At 37.8% G+C, this 15,706-nt stretch overlaps 1 protein-coding gene across 4 annotated transcripts in view; it reads right to left on the minus strand.

Moving 5' to 3' along the window:
- Positions 1-15,706, minus strand: part of KIF3A (kinesin family member 3A) — a 76,534-nt gene that overhangs the window by 38,936 nt on the left and 21,892 nt on the right. The window lies entirely within an intron of this gene.

Raw genomic sequence — 15,706 nt, forward strand, 5'->3', positions numbered from 1 at the left:
TGGGATATATTTATTTAAAATACAGATAGTATTTTAATACTATCTGTAAAATACAAACAGAAATACAAAATTCACTTTTCAAGGCCCTAGAAGTCACATCCACAAATCAACAGAATAAAGTGAAACTTGAGGCAGAGGCCTGTGGCTGCCAGTGGGGCAAGCCATTCCAAAGGTAGTAAGACCGCACAGACAAAGACGACAAACAAAAGTTTATATCAGAAACAAAAGTCACAAAGTCAAATACTCTAAATTCTAGGTGTTGATTTTAAATCTAGTTAGAGGTTTTCAGTTTTTTTAGTCTCTTTTATGATATATTTATACATTAGGAAAAATTACCTTTTTTCTGCCATGAGATATACATTAAACCCTAATTTTACTAGTAGTAAAGAAATGTGTTGGTCTCTATAAACCAGTGGGTTTCAAACTGTGCTCTGACAAGCACTAGAGGGTCCATGGTGGCAATGAGAGGGCCATTGTGTGAGTTTGGGGGTTCTCAGACCCAGACACAAGTTCTACAGAGAGCTTTACTTTCATGTATTTTATAGATTGGGCTTCCACATAAGGTTTGGTTTGATTCAACTGTTTAATGGCTTTAAATCTTTTTAAATGTTTGAATATTACTGGTTTATATCAATGCTTCTCAGAAAAATCTATGGTAAAGAATTATACGTATATTTCTAATGTGGAAAGTGATATCTCTGAAAAATACAAAAATCATGTACTTGGATGCCATGACAATGTCAAATTGCTATGAAAGTTTTTAAGCATGTACTTTCATTTACTATTCTCATCTCATTGCAGACTGAAAACAAACATTCTTCAAACTGGCATCAGTCTGCAAAGTCTACGGTCATTTCCAATCACAAGATATTAATTCTATATTCAATTATTAATTGTAGATAAACTAATTAGACATGAAAGATGAAGAAACTGAATATGATTCTGAAATAAAGCAGGACCCTGAGACAAGACGGCAGATAGAAGGACATGAGCTCACCCTGTACCAAGAAAACACCAAAATCACAACTAACTGTTGAACAATCATCGAAAAAAAACACACTACAACCTACAAAAAAGATATCCTACATCCAAAGACAAAGGAGAAGCCACAACAAGACATTAGAAGGTGCGCAATCACGATGAAATCAAATCCCATTATCTGCTGGGTAGGTGACCCACAAACTGGAAAATAATTATATAGCAGATGTTCTCCCACAGGGGTGAAAGTTCTGAGCCCCACATCAGGCTCCCTATCCTGGGGTCTGGCATCGAGAGGAGAAGCCCCCAGAGCATCTGGCTTTGAAGGCCAGTGGGGTTTGATTGCAGGAATTCCACAGGACTGGGGGAAAGAGGAACTCTACTCTTGGAGGGCACACACAAGGTCTCGTGCACACCAGTGCCCAGGGGAAAAAGCAGTGACCTCATAGGAGCCTGGGCCAGACCTACCTGCTGGTCTTGAAGAGTCTCCTGGGGAGGCAGGGGCTATGAATCACTGCAGGGACAAAGACACTGGTGGCAGTAGTTCTAGGGAGTACTCACTGGCATGAGTCCTCCTGGAGGCTGCCATTTTCTCACCAAGACCTGGTGCCACCCAACAGCCTGCAGGCTCCAGTGCTGGCACTCCTCAGGCCAAACAACCAACAGGGAAGTAACACAGCCCCACCCATCAGAAGACAGGCTGCCTAAAGTCTTCCTGAGCCCACAGCTGCCTGCTAAACAGCCCCCTTGACACGGCTCTGCCCACCAGAGGGACAATACCCAGCTCGACTCACCAGCGGGCAGGAACCAGTTCCCCCCACCAGGAAGCCTGCACAAGCCTCTTAGACCAGTCTCATCCACCAGGGGGCAGACAGCAGAAGCAACAAGAACTACAACCTTGCAGCTGGCAGAATGGAAACCACGATCACAGAAAAGTAGACAAAATGAGATGGCAGATGACTATGTCCCAGACGAAGGAACAAGATAAAACCCCAGAAGAACAACTAAGTGAAACGGAGATAGGCAATCTACACGAAAAAGAATTCAGAGTAATGATAGTAAAGATGATCCAAGATCTCAGAAAAAGAAAGGAGGCACAGACTGAGAAGATACAGGAAATGTTTAACAAAGAGCTAGAAGATCTAAAGAACACACAAACAGAGATGAACAACACAATAACTGAAATGAAAAATACGCTAGAAGGAATCAATAGCAGAGTAAATGAGGCAGAAAAATGGATAAGTAAGCTGGAAGACAGAACGCTGGAAATCACTGCTGTGGAACACAGTAAAAAAAAAAAAAAAAAGAATGAACAGAAATGAGAACAGTCTCAGACACCTCTGGGACAACGTTAAACACACTGACATTCACATTATAGAGATCCCAGAAGGAGAAGAGCGAGAGAAACGACCTGAGAAAATATTTGAAGAGATAATAGCTGAAAACTTCCCCAACATGGTAAAGGAAACAGTCACCCAAGTCCAGGAAGTGCAGAGAGTCCCAGGCCAGGTAAACCCAAGGAGGACCATACCGAAACATGTAGTAATCAAATTGACAAAAATTAAAGACAAAGAGAAAAATATTAAAAGCAACAAAGGAAAAGCAACAAATAACTTAAAAGGGAATCCGCATAAGGTTATCAGCTGATTTTTCAGCAGAGACTCTGTAGGCCAGAAGGGAGTGGCATGATATATTTAAAGTGAAATCAGTGCTTTGTGACCACCTAGAGGGTTGGGATAGAGAGGGTGGAAGGGAGACGCAAGAGGGAGGGGATATGGGGATATATGTATATGTATAGCTGATTCACTTTGATATAAAGCAGAAACTAACACACCATTGTAAAGCAATTATACTCCAATAAAGATGTTAAAAAAACAAACAAACAAACAAAAATAAAGTGATGAAAGGGAAGAACCTACAACCAAGAATACTCTATCCAGCAAGGCTCTCATTTAGATTTGACAGAGAAATCTAAAGCTTGCCAGACAAGCAAAACCTAAGAGAATTCAGCACCACCAAACCAGCTTTGCAACAAATGCTAAAGGAACTTCTCTAGGCAGAAAAAAAAGGACGTAAATACACACAATAAAATTATGAATGGAAAAGCTCACCAGTAAAGGCAAACATATGTTAAAGGTAGGAAATCATCCACACACAAATACGATATCAAAACCAGCAATCATGAGGAGAGTACAAATGCAGGCTATTGGAAATGCATTTGAAATTAAAAGACCAGCAACTTAAATCAATCTTGTCTATATATAGAATACTATACCAAAACTTCATGGTAATGGCAAATCAAAAATCTGCAATAGATACACACACAAAAAAGAAAAAGGAATTCAAACACAACTCTAAAGTTAGTCATCAAATCACAAAGGAAGAGAACAAAAGAGAAAGGGGAGAAATAAGACCTACAAAAACAAATCCAAAACAATTAACAAAATGGCAATAAGAACATACATATCAGTAGGCATAGAGGGAACTTTCCTCAACATAATAAAGGCCATATATGACAAACCCACAGCCAACATTGTCCTCAATGGTGAAAAACTGAAACCATTTCCACTAAGATCAGGAACAAGACAAGGTTGCCCACTCTCACCACTATTATTCAACATAGTTTTGGAAGTGTTAGCCACAGCAATCAGAGAAGACAAAGAAATAAAAGGAATCCAAATCGGAAAAGAAGAAGTAAAGCTGTCACTATTTGCAGATGACATGATACTATACATAGAGAATCCTAAAGATGCTACCAGAAAACTCCTAGAGCTAATCAATGAATTTGGTAAAGTAGCAGGATACAAAATTAATGCACAGAAATCTCTTGTATTTCTATACACTAATGACGAAAAATCTGAAAGTGAAATTAAGAAAACACTCCCATTTACCATTGCAACAAAAAGAATAAAATATCTAGGAATAAACCTACCTAAGGAGACAAAAGACCTGTATGCAGAAAATTATAAGACACTGATGAAAGAAATTAAAGACGATACAAATAGATGGAGAGATATACCATGTTCCTGGATTGGAAGAATCAACATTGTGAAAATGACTCTACTACCCAAAGCAATCTACAGATTCAATGCAATCCCTATCAAACTACCACTGGCATTTTTCACAGAACTAGAACAAAAAAATTCACAATTTGTATGGAAACACAAAAGACCCCGAATAGCCAAAGCAATCTTGAGAACGAAAAATGGAGCTGGGGGAATCAGGCTCCCTGACTTCAGACTATATTACAAAGCTTCAGTAATCAAGACAGTTTGGTACTGGCACAAAAACAGAAATATAGATCAATGGAACAGGATAGAAAGCCCAGAGATAAACCCACACACATATGGTCAACTTATCTTTGATAAAGGAGGCAAGCATATACAGTGGAGAAAAGACAGCCTCTTCAACAAGTGGTGCTGGGGAAATTGGACAGGAACATGTAAAAGTATGAAATTAGAACACTCCCTGACACCATGCACAAAAATAAACTCAAAATGGATTAAAGACCTAAGTGTAAGGGCAGACACTATCAAACTCTTAGAGGAAAACATAGGCAGAACACTCTATGACATACATCACAGCAAGATTCTTTTTGACCCAGCTCCCAGAGAAATGGAAATAAGAACACAAATAAACAAATGGGACCTAATGAAACTTAAAAGCTTTTGCACAGCAAAGGAAACCATAAACAAGACCAAAAGACAACCCTCAGAATGGGAGAAAATATTTGCAAATGAAGCAACTGACAAAGGATTAATCTCCAAGATTTACAAGCAGCTCATGCAGCTCAATAACAAAAAAACGAACAACCCAATCCAAAAATGGGCAGAAGATCTAAATAGACATTTCTCCAAAGAAGATATACAGATGGCCTACAGACACATGAAAGAATGCTCAACATCATTAATCATTAGAGAAATGCAAATCAAAACTACAATGAGATATCATCTCACACCGGTCAGAATGGCCATCATCAAAAAATCTAGAAACAATAAATGCTGGAGAGGGTGTGGAGGAAAGGGAACACTCTTGCACTGTTGGTGGGAATGTAAATTGATACAGCCACTATGGAGAACAGTATGGAGGTTCCTTAAAAAACTACAAATAGAACTACCATATGACCCAGCAATCCCACTACTGGGCATATACCCTGAGAAAACCATAGGTCAAAAAGAGTCATGTACCAAAATGTTCATTGCAGCTCTATTTACAATAGCCAGGACAGGGAAGCAACCTAAATGTCCATCGACAGATGAATGGATGAAGAAGATGTGGCACATATATACAATGGAATATTACTCAGCCATCAAAAGAAATGAAATGGAGGTATTTGTAATGAGGTGGATGGAGTTAGAGTCTGTCATACAGAGTGAAGTAAGTCAGAAAGAGAAAAACAAATACAGTATGCTAACACATATATACGGAATCTAAGGGGAAAAAAAAAAGGCCATGAAGAACCTAGTGGCAAGACGGGAATAAAGACACAGACCTACTAGAGAATGGACTTGAGGATATGGGGAGGGGGTGGGGTGAGATGTGACAGGGTAAGAGAGTGTCATGGACATATATACACTACCAAATGTAAAATAGATAACTAGTGGGAAGCAGCCGCATAGCACAGGGAGATCAGCTCGGTGCTTTGTGACCACCTAGAGGGTTGGGATGGGGAGGGTGGGAGGGAGGGAGATGCTAGAGGGAAGAGAAATGGGAACATATTGTATATGTATAACTGATTCACTTTGTTATAAAGCAGAAGCTAACACACTATTGTAAGGCAATTATACTTCAATAAAGATGTTAAAAAAAAAAAAAGAACATACATATCAATATTTACCTTAAATGTAAATGGATTAAATGCTCCAACCAAAAGACAGAGACTGCTGAATGGATACAAAAACAAGACCTGTATATATGCTGTCTACAAGGGACCCGCTTGAGATCTAGGGACACATACAGACTGAAAGTGAGGGGATGGAAAAACGCCTTCCATGCAAATGGAAATCAAAAGAAAGCTGGAGTAGCAATACTCATTTTAGACAAAATAGATTTTAAAATAAAGACTGTTACAAGAGACAAAGAAAGGACACTACATAGTGATCAAGGGACCAATCCAAGAAGATAATAATTCTAAATATATGCACCCAACACAGGAGCACCTCCATATATAAGGCAAATGTTAAGACCCATAAAAGGAGAAAGTGACAGTAACACAGTAATTGTGAGGGACTTGAACACCCCACTTTCAACAATGGACAGATCATCCAGACAGAAAATCAATAAGGAAAAACAGGCCTTAAATGACACATTAGAACAGATGGACTTAATTGATATTTATAGAGCATTCCATCCAAAAGCAGCAGAATACCCATTCTTCTCAAGTGCACATGGAACATCCTCCAGGATTGACCACATGCTGGGCCACAAAGCAAGACTTGGTAAATTTAAGAAAATTAAAATCATATCAGGACTTCCCTGGTGGTGCGGTGGTTAAGAATCTGCCTACCAATGCAGGGAACACGGGTTCGAGCCCTGGTCCACAAAGATCCCACATGCCGCGGAGCAACTAAGCCCATGCACCACAACTGATCCTGCACTCTAGAGCCCAAGAGCCACAACTACTGTGCCCATGTGCCACAACTACTGAAGCCCATGCGCCTAGAACCTGTGCTCCGCAACAAGAGAAGCCACCGCAGTGAGAAGCCCGCTCGCCACAACGAAGAGTAGCCCCCGCTCGCCGCAACTAGAGAAAGGCCACGCACAGCAACAAAGACCCAACACAGCCAAAAATAAATAAATAAATTTATTTTAACAAGTCATATCAAGCATCTTTTCCAACCACAATGCTCTGAGATTAGAAATCAATTATAAGGGAAAAAACTGTAAAAAACACAAACACGTGGAGGCCAAACAATATGCTACTACACAACCAATGGATAACTGAAGAAATCAAAGAGGAAATAAAAAAGACCTAGAGACAAATGAAAATGAAAGCACAACTATCCAAAACCTATGGGATACAGCGAAAGCAGTTCTCAGAGGGAAGGTTATAGCAATACAATCTTACCTCAGGAAACAAGAAAAATCTCAAATAAACCTAACCTTACACCTAAAGCAATTAGAGAAAGAAGAACAAACAAAACCAAAGTTAATAGAAGGAAAGAAATCATAAAGATCAGAGCAGAAATAAATAAAATAGAGATGAAGAAAACAATAGAAAAGATCAATCAAATTAAAAGCTGGTTCTTTGAAAAGATAAACAAAATTGATAAACCTTTAGCCAGACTCATCAAGAAAAAAAAGGAGAGGGCTCAAATCAATAAAATTAGAAATGAAAAAGGAGAAGTTACAATGGACACCAAAGAAATACAAAGGATCATAAAAGACTACTACAAGCAACTATATGACAATAAACTGGACAACCTGGAAGAAATGCACAAATTCTTAGAAAGGTACAACCTTCCAAGACTGAACCAGGAAGAAATAGAAAATACAAAGAGACCAAACCCACGCACCTATGGTCACCTAATCTATGACAAAGGAAGCAAGAATATACAATGGAGAAAAGACAGTCTCTTCAATAAGTGGTGCTGGGAAAACTGGACAGCTACATGTAAATGAATGAAATTAGAACACTCCCTAACACCATACACAAAAATAAACTCAAACGGATTAAAAGCCTAAATGTAAGGCCGAATACAATAAAACTCTTAGAGGAAAACAGAAGCAGAACACTCTTTGACATAAATTGCAGCAAGATCTTTTTCAATCTACCTCCTAGAGTAAGGAAAAGAAAAATAAACAAATGGGACCAAATTAAACTTAAAAGCTTTTGCACAGCAAAGGAAACCATAAACAAAATGAAAAGACAACTTACAAAATGAGAGAAAATATTTGCAAACGAAGTGACCGGCAAGGGATCTCCAAAATATACAAACAGCTCATGCAGTTCTGTACCAAAAAACAAACAACCCAATCAAAAAATGGGTAGAAGATCTAAATAGACATGTCTCCAAAGAAGACATACAGATGGCTAAAAAGCACCAATTATGGGCTTCCCTGGTGGCGCAGTGGTTGAGAATCTGCCTGCCAATGCAGGGGACATGGGTTCAAGCCCTGGTCTGGGAAGATCCCACATGCCGCGGAGCAACTAGGCCCGTGAGCCACAATTACTGAGCCTGTGCGTCTGGAGCCTGTGCTCCGCAACAAGAGAGGCCGCGATAATGAGAGGCCCGCGCACCGCGATGAAGAGTGGCCCCCATTTGCTGCAACTAGAGAAAGCCCTCGCACAGAAACGAAGACCCAACACAGCCATAAATAAATAAATAAAACCCAAAAGTTTAAAAAAAAAAAAAGCACCAATTATTAGATAAACAAAACACTAATTATTAGAGAAATGCAAATCAGAACTACACAGTATCACCTCACACCAGTCAGAATGGCCATCATCAAAAATTCTACAACCAATTAATGCTGGAGAGGGTGTGGAGAAAAGGGAACTCTCCTACACTGTTGGTGGGAATGTAAATTGGTACAGCCACTATGGAGAACAGTATGAAGCTTCCTTAAAAAACTAAAACATAACTACCATATGATCCAGCAATCCCACTCCTGGGTATATATCCAGAGAAAACCATAATTTGAAAAGATATACGCACCCCAATGTTCACTGGAGCACTATTTACAATAGCCAGGACATGGAAGCAACCTAAATGTCCATCGACAGAAGAATGGATAAAGAAGATGTGGTACATTTATACAATGGAATATTATTCAGCCATTAAAAAGAATGAAATAATGCCACTAGCAGCAACACGGATGAACCTAGAGATTATCATACTAAGTGAAGTAAGTCAGAGAAAGACAAATATCATATATCGCTTCTAGGCAGAATCTATAAAATATGATACAAACGAACTTATTTACAAAATAGAAACAGTCTCACAGACTTAGAAATCAAACTTATGGTTACCAAAGGGTAAAGGTTGGGGGGAAGGATAAATTGGGAGTTTGGGATTGACATATAGACACTAATATATTTAAAATAGATAACCAACCAGGACCTACTGTATAGCACAGGGAACTCTACTCAATATTCTGTAATAAGCTAAATGGGAAAAGGATTTGAAAAAGAATAGATATATGTATAACTGAATCACTTTGCTGTACACCTGAAACTAACACAACATTGTAAATCGACTATACTCCAATAAAAATAAAATAAAATTTTAAAAGGCAGGACCTTGCGGGACCCTCCCAGGTAAAAAAGCCCCTCCATGTCCCCCATTTCTTGTTTGTAGAAAAAGGATTTAGTCTCCCAGGCTTTTCCTGAATTCCAAAGAGCAGAGTCAAGCAGTTACTAAGGAAGTGAAGGAATGCAGAAACAAAAGAAAAGCAGTCAAAAAACTGCTTTTTATAGCTGAAACAACAGTTCAGGTATAAAACAGAGTCCTAGTTCCTCCTCAAGGAGTATATAAAACAATCTGACGTGTATCTTGGAGTTGTTCTGTAGAAGCCAAGACCCCCATCCAGGTTGAGGATGATGACTGCATGCTGACCACAAGCACCAGACCTCAGACTGGACTAAACCAGGAGGTTGATGATTAAGATTCCCGAAATATCACCCTGTTACCTCACCACCAACCAATCAGAAGTCATGCACCCTGCAACCCTCACCGCAAATGTTGCCTTTAAAAACCCATCCCTGAAAAAAGCCATTAGGGAGTTTGAGCCTTCTGAGCATGAGCTTGCTTGTGCCCTGCAATAAAACAGTGTACTTTCCTTCAACACAACCCAGTGTCAGTAAATTTGCCTTGCTGTGTGGCAGGCAAGCAGACCCAAGTTTGGTTCAGTAACAGTTTTGGTGACCATGAAGGGACAGCCACCTTGAGTGGCATCTCACTCATGGCACATCAGCCCTGGGCTGACAGTGGCGCTCAGCTCTTGTCCAGCAGGTGCCTGAGTGCTTTTGTCTCAGGGACAGCCCCAAGTGCTTGCCACTAACCAGGCAGCACTGGCCCATGGTGTTTTCGATTCCCTGGTAAAGGAAACAAGGCTCCGGTCCTGGTGTAAGACGTCTCTGGTAAGTGGTGTAACCTCGTGTGTGACAACACCAGGGCATTCTTTCCTACTGGGTTGCCTTGATTGGAATTTTACTTTTTTGTGGGGGAAGGTGTATGATGTGGTCATCTTGTTTTGAGCAGAGTACCACTTTAATTGGACTTTCCCTTCTGGGTCAAGGAGTCCCTTGGCCATCCAGCACTGCCTGAGCAGTAATTGAGAAACTCCCTGTTAGACCAAGGCTCATCTGCACCCCTGTCTGGAATGGTAGGTAGGAAACTTTCCATTCTCATGCTAGGAAACTGTGACCCTGAGAAGACTCTGGATACTGATCTGCCAGTCTGTCTGTTTCTGGTAACAGCAGCCGTGTGAAAGAATAATGGGTAAAGAGAGCTCTGTTCTATCTTGTAGTCCCCTAGGGTGGATTTTGCAAAACTGGAAGAACTGCAGCTATGCTCCCATGAAAAGAAAGAGAATGATATTTTACTGTAACACCACATGGCCCCAATATTCCTTAGGCTCTGATGAACAATGGCCCCTCAGTGGTCATTAGACTATAACACCTACATTCAACTAGAACTGTATTTTAAAAGGTCAAGAAAATGGGATAAAAGTCCTTAAGTATATAGGCTTTTATGATATTGTATCAAAGTGAGCCTTCTGGAATTAGTTTGACTTTTATCTCGGGTGTCTTAGTACATGAGTTTGAACCCTGTTTTCTCTCTGGTTTTGACCCTCATTAGGGGATTCTGGCCCTGGTTTCGGAGGAGATCCCACCAGGAGGAAAGAACGGAAATCAAAGGATTAATCGTTCTCAGAGACACCCCTGATATTGACTCTCATTAGAGGGCCCTGGTCTTTACCTTTGTTAGAGACTCCTGGTAACTTAAATGTGGTCTAGACACTCCTAAAAACTAATAGCTTAAACTCAGTCATGAGTCTGAGTCAGCGCCAGCAAGTTCACCTAGAAATGAGGCACGTGAATGTGAGTGAGTGGTATGTATTACTGTCTATTACTGTTATTTGTTTATGAAAATTTTAAAAAATTGGATGGTAATGCTAGCAAAGAATTATCATAAAAACACAGAAATTTAATTTGTATAACAAACAGTTTATAACGCCAAAACAATGAATCTCCATGGCAACAGTTACTCCCCTGCCCAGAATGTTTTAGAAGTTTGTGGGGGAGTTTCTGGTTCACTTGAGGACGCTATTAGTATTCATAGGCAGGGGCCTGGGATACTAAACACCTTGAAATGGGTGGGATGGTCACAGTCAATGAATTGTCCCATGCAACTCTGAATGTCCTACCAGATATTAACATGGGTGAAAAAACAATTTATAATTACCTGAATCTAAACCCTAACTCTATTGTACATATGAAGACAAAGTGCTTTCCCATGGTAATAATAATAATATAGGAATGCAGGAAAACTGAGGAAAGAACTACTTTATTTTCCTCAGAACTCTACCAAGAGCTAGTTACTATTTTAAAAGACCATGTCATTGACAGTAACACCAATCAAGGTGTTTAGATCACCAATACAACATACTTAAATAATAGTCTGCATTTGTAGCTGCTACAATCATAATGATTATATATGCTTCTGACTCCTTCATTATGTCATTGAGTATGATCACATCTAAGCATTTACATATTGAAATACAACCACTTTATTTTTAAATTAATTTTATTCTCTTTTATATTATAATAGGGCAGTATATTGATAATTTTTAAATTATGTGTGTAAATAGATTTCATAATCTATGAAATTTATTTCAGGAGAGTCAAAGGGGCATTACAAGATATATGTTATAAAAAAGGGGCATTGGGTCTAATGTGGTTGAGAACCATTGACAAGACTGTTCCTGAGAATAAATCTGATCTATAATTACTGTTACAAAAATGGAAAATCTGTCCAAATGATTTTTATTCTAATAATCTATGCAATAAAACAAACTTTTAAAAGGTAAAAAGCACAGAATTAAAGTATCCATCAAAACCAAAGATGACAACTAGCAAAAATGAAACTTATCTCTATATTTGCTGTCTACACATTATCATTATAGATTAAGTCTTCATTAAGGTCCAACAAACACAAATAGTACCTAAGCCTGTAATATACTGCTCCAAAAGCTCAGCTTATATAGTAAACTTAAAAAGAAAAAAAAGCTAAAATTTATTGAATACTTTATTACGTGTCAATCAATGATTTTAAAACTTTGTATTAATTTTTTAATGTTGGCAATAATCCTATAAAGTAGATACTTTTATGATTTCCATTTTCATGTGGCAAAGCTAAGGCTCATAGAGGGTAAGTAACTTGCTTAAGAACTCAGAGCCAGAATTCAAGCTAAGATGGTAAAACCTCAGAAATCACCCTTTAATCCTTAATCCACTTACCTGCAACATGAGCAAGTCAGGAAACCCTTCTAGGTTTCATTTTTTTACAATAACAAAACTGAACTGCTGAAAGATTAAATGAAATAAAGTATGTGCTTCTACCACAATTTACTGTACTGAATGCCTACTGTCACATTATAAAAGCTTAGTAATAGGAGCTGCTGTTATTCCAAGTGTATTCTACACCATTCTTCAAGGGTGACTACTGTTACCATTATTCTCTATTTTACTGACAATGCAATTTCTATCAAAATTGCAATATTAATATTTAAGGCTAATCTTTTGTCTCATACACTCATACACTATATTAATATATATGGCAATAGTTACTAATCATTTACCACATGACTCAGCAACCCTGCTTCAGGAATTTATCCTCAGATATGCCTGCACACGTATGAAATGTTGTATGTACAAGGCTATTTAGCACAGAATTGTGTGTAACAGCAAAAGATCTTAAACAAACCAAGTGTTCATCAACAGAGGGCTGGCTAAATAAATTAAAATTATGTGCATACAAAGCATATTATGAAGCTTTAAAAAAAAAAAAAAAAAGGAATGAGGAAGCTTTCTCTGTACTGATGTGGAAAAATTGCCACAATCCATTGTTCAGTGAAAAAAGCAAAGTGCAATGAGGGGAAAATAGTCTTTTCAATAAATGGTGCTGAGACAACTGGATATCCATAGGCAAAAGTGAAGTTGGTCCTCTATCTCACACGGTACATAAAAAATTAACTCAAAATGAATCAAAGACATAAATATAAGAGCTAAAACTATAAAACTCTTAGAAGAAAACAAAGGCATAAATCTTCATGACCCTGGATGAAGCAATGATTTCTTAGATACTACACCAAAAAGCACAAGCAACAAAACTAAATATAGATAAACCAGACATGATGAAAATTAAAAATTTTTATGCTCCAAAGGACACCATCAAGATAGTGAAAAGACAATCCCACAGATGGGAGAATATTTTTGTAAATCCATATATCTGTTAACAAACTTGTATCTAGAATATATAAAGAATTATTACAACTCAATAACAAAAAGACAAAGACCCAATTAAAAATGAGCAATGGATTCAAACTGAAATTTATCCAACGAAGATACACAAATGGCGTGAAAAGATATTCATCATCATTAGCCATCAGGGAAATGGAAATCGAGCCCGCAAATGAGATACCACTTTACACCCACTAAAATGGCTATAAAAAAGACAGATAATAACGAGTGTTGATGAGGATGTAGAGAAACTGGACTCCTCGTACATTGCTGATAGGAATGTAAAATGGTACAGCCACTGTGGGAAACAGTCTGGCAGTTCCTAAAAATACAGTTACCACATTATCTAACAATTACATTCACTGATATATAACCAAGAGAACTGAAAAAATATACAGTTCAAAGATATTGCAGGTTCAGTTCCAGACCACCGTAATAAACTTAGTACCATGAATTTTTTGGTTACTCATTACATATAAAAGTTATGTTTACACTATACTGTAGTCTATTAAGTGTGCAACAGCATTATGTTTTAAAAAATGTATGTACCTTAATTTCAAAATATTTTATTGCTAAAAAATGCTAACATCACCTGAGACTTCAGTGAGTCATAATTTTTTTGCTGGTGGAGAGTTTAAAATATTGCAAGAATTACCAAAATGTGGCACAGAGACATGAAGTAAATGCTGCTGGAAAATGGAGCTGAACAGATTTGTTTGATGCAGGTTGCCACAAACCTTCATTTTGTAAAAAACACAGTATCTGCAAAGCATAATAAAGTGAAGCACCATAAAACGAGGTATGTGTGTATTCATATAAAAACGTGTACAGGCTGTTAAAACAAAAACATGAAATACTGATTCATGCTACAACATGGGTGAATCTTGAAAACATTATACTAAGTGAAAGAAGCCAGACATAAAAGACCACAATTGTATGATTCCATTTAAATGAAATGTCCAGAATAGGCAAGTCCATAGAGACAAAAAGTAAACTATGGGTTACCAGGAGGGAGAGGGGGAATGGTGAGTGGCTCCTAATGGCCATGGAGTTTCTTTCTGGAGTAATGAAAATGTTCTAGAATTAGATAGTGGTGATGGTTGCATAACTTTCTGAATATACTAAGAATCACTAAATTGTACACTTTATAAGGATGAATATTATGCTATGTAAATTATATCTCAATTAAAAAATAATGAATGTGAATCAGCTATACTTGTCAGTTAAAATCATAATGTACCAATTCACAAATTTTGTGATTATCTGACATTTATGCATATAATCTCACAGTTCCCTTTTCTAAGATGCTGGATGAAAGTAGTCTTTAGTGCCAATCTATTACCCAAAAGTATACAAACTAGAGTTTCTCAATCAGAAAGTTTGGTTTTTCCTTCAGGTAAAAGAAAGACTGAAAACACAAGTATTCATGACTACATTCATGATTAGTCTTAATAACTATATTTTTGACACTTTAAAAACTTCTGACTTAAAATAAATTCCGTAGTACCCTTGGGCATTCCATACCAGAGAATGAAAACTTACGTTTGCAAAAAAATCTGTGTGTGAATGTTCATAGTGGCTTTACTCATAATAGCCCAAAACTGTACACAGCCCAGATGTCCTTCAACAGGTGAATGGTTAAATACGCCATGCAGTATTACTCAGTAATAAAAATGAATGAACAATCAATACATGCAACAACTTGGATGAATCTCTAGGGAGTTATGCCAAGTGAAAAAAGACAATTCCAAAAGGTTACATATTGTATGTTTATATTTACATAACATTTTGAAATGACAAAACTGTAGAAATGGAAAGCAGATCAGGGGTTGTCAGGGGTTAGGGATGGGGACAGAGGGGAGTGGTCACAGGAGAGGTAGATGTGGTTATAAAAGAGCAACATAAGGCATATCTGAGATGTTTAGTACCTTGCTGTGGTAGTGGATATACCAATCTACACATGATAAAACAGTATACAACACAAATGACTACAGGAAAAACTAGGGGCATTTGAATAAGATCTATGGATTGCATCAAGGTCAATATCATGGTTGTGATATTGCATTATAGCTTTGTAAAATGTTACCACTGGGGAAAACTGTGTGAAGGGTAATCTCTCTGTATTATTTCTTACAACTGCATATGAATTTACACTTGTCTCAATAAAAATTTTAATTAAAAAAAGGTGCAGATCAATGTATACAGTGTCCTACTTTTGGAGTAAAAATAAAATTGTATTTGTTTGTATTTACATAAAGAACA

This window comes from Balaenoptera acutorostrata, chromosome 2, assembly GCF_949987535.1.
Source record: "Balaenoptera acutorostrata chromosome 2, mBalAcu1.1, whole genome shotgun sequence".
Classification (NCBI taxonomy): domain Eukaryota; kingdom Metazoa; phylum Chordata; class Mammalia; order Artiodactyla; family Balaenopteridae; genus Balaenoptera; species Balaenoptera acutorostrata.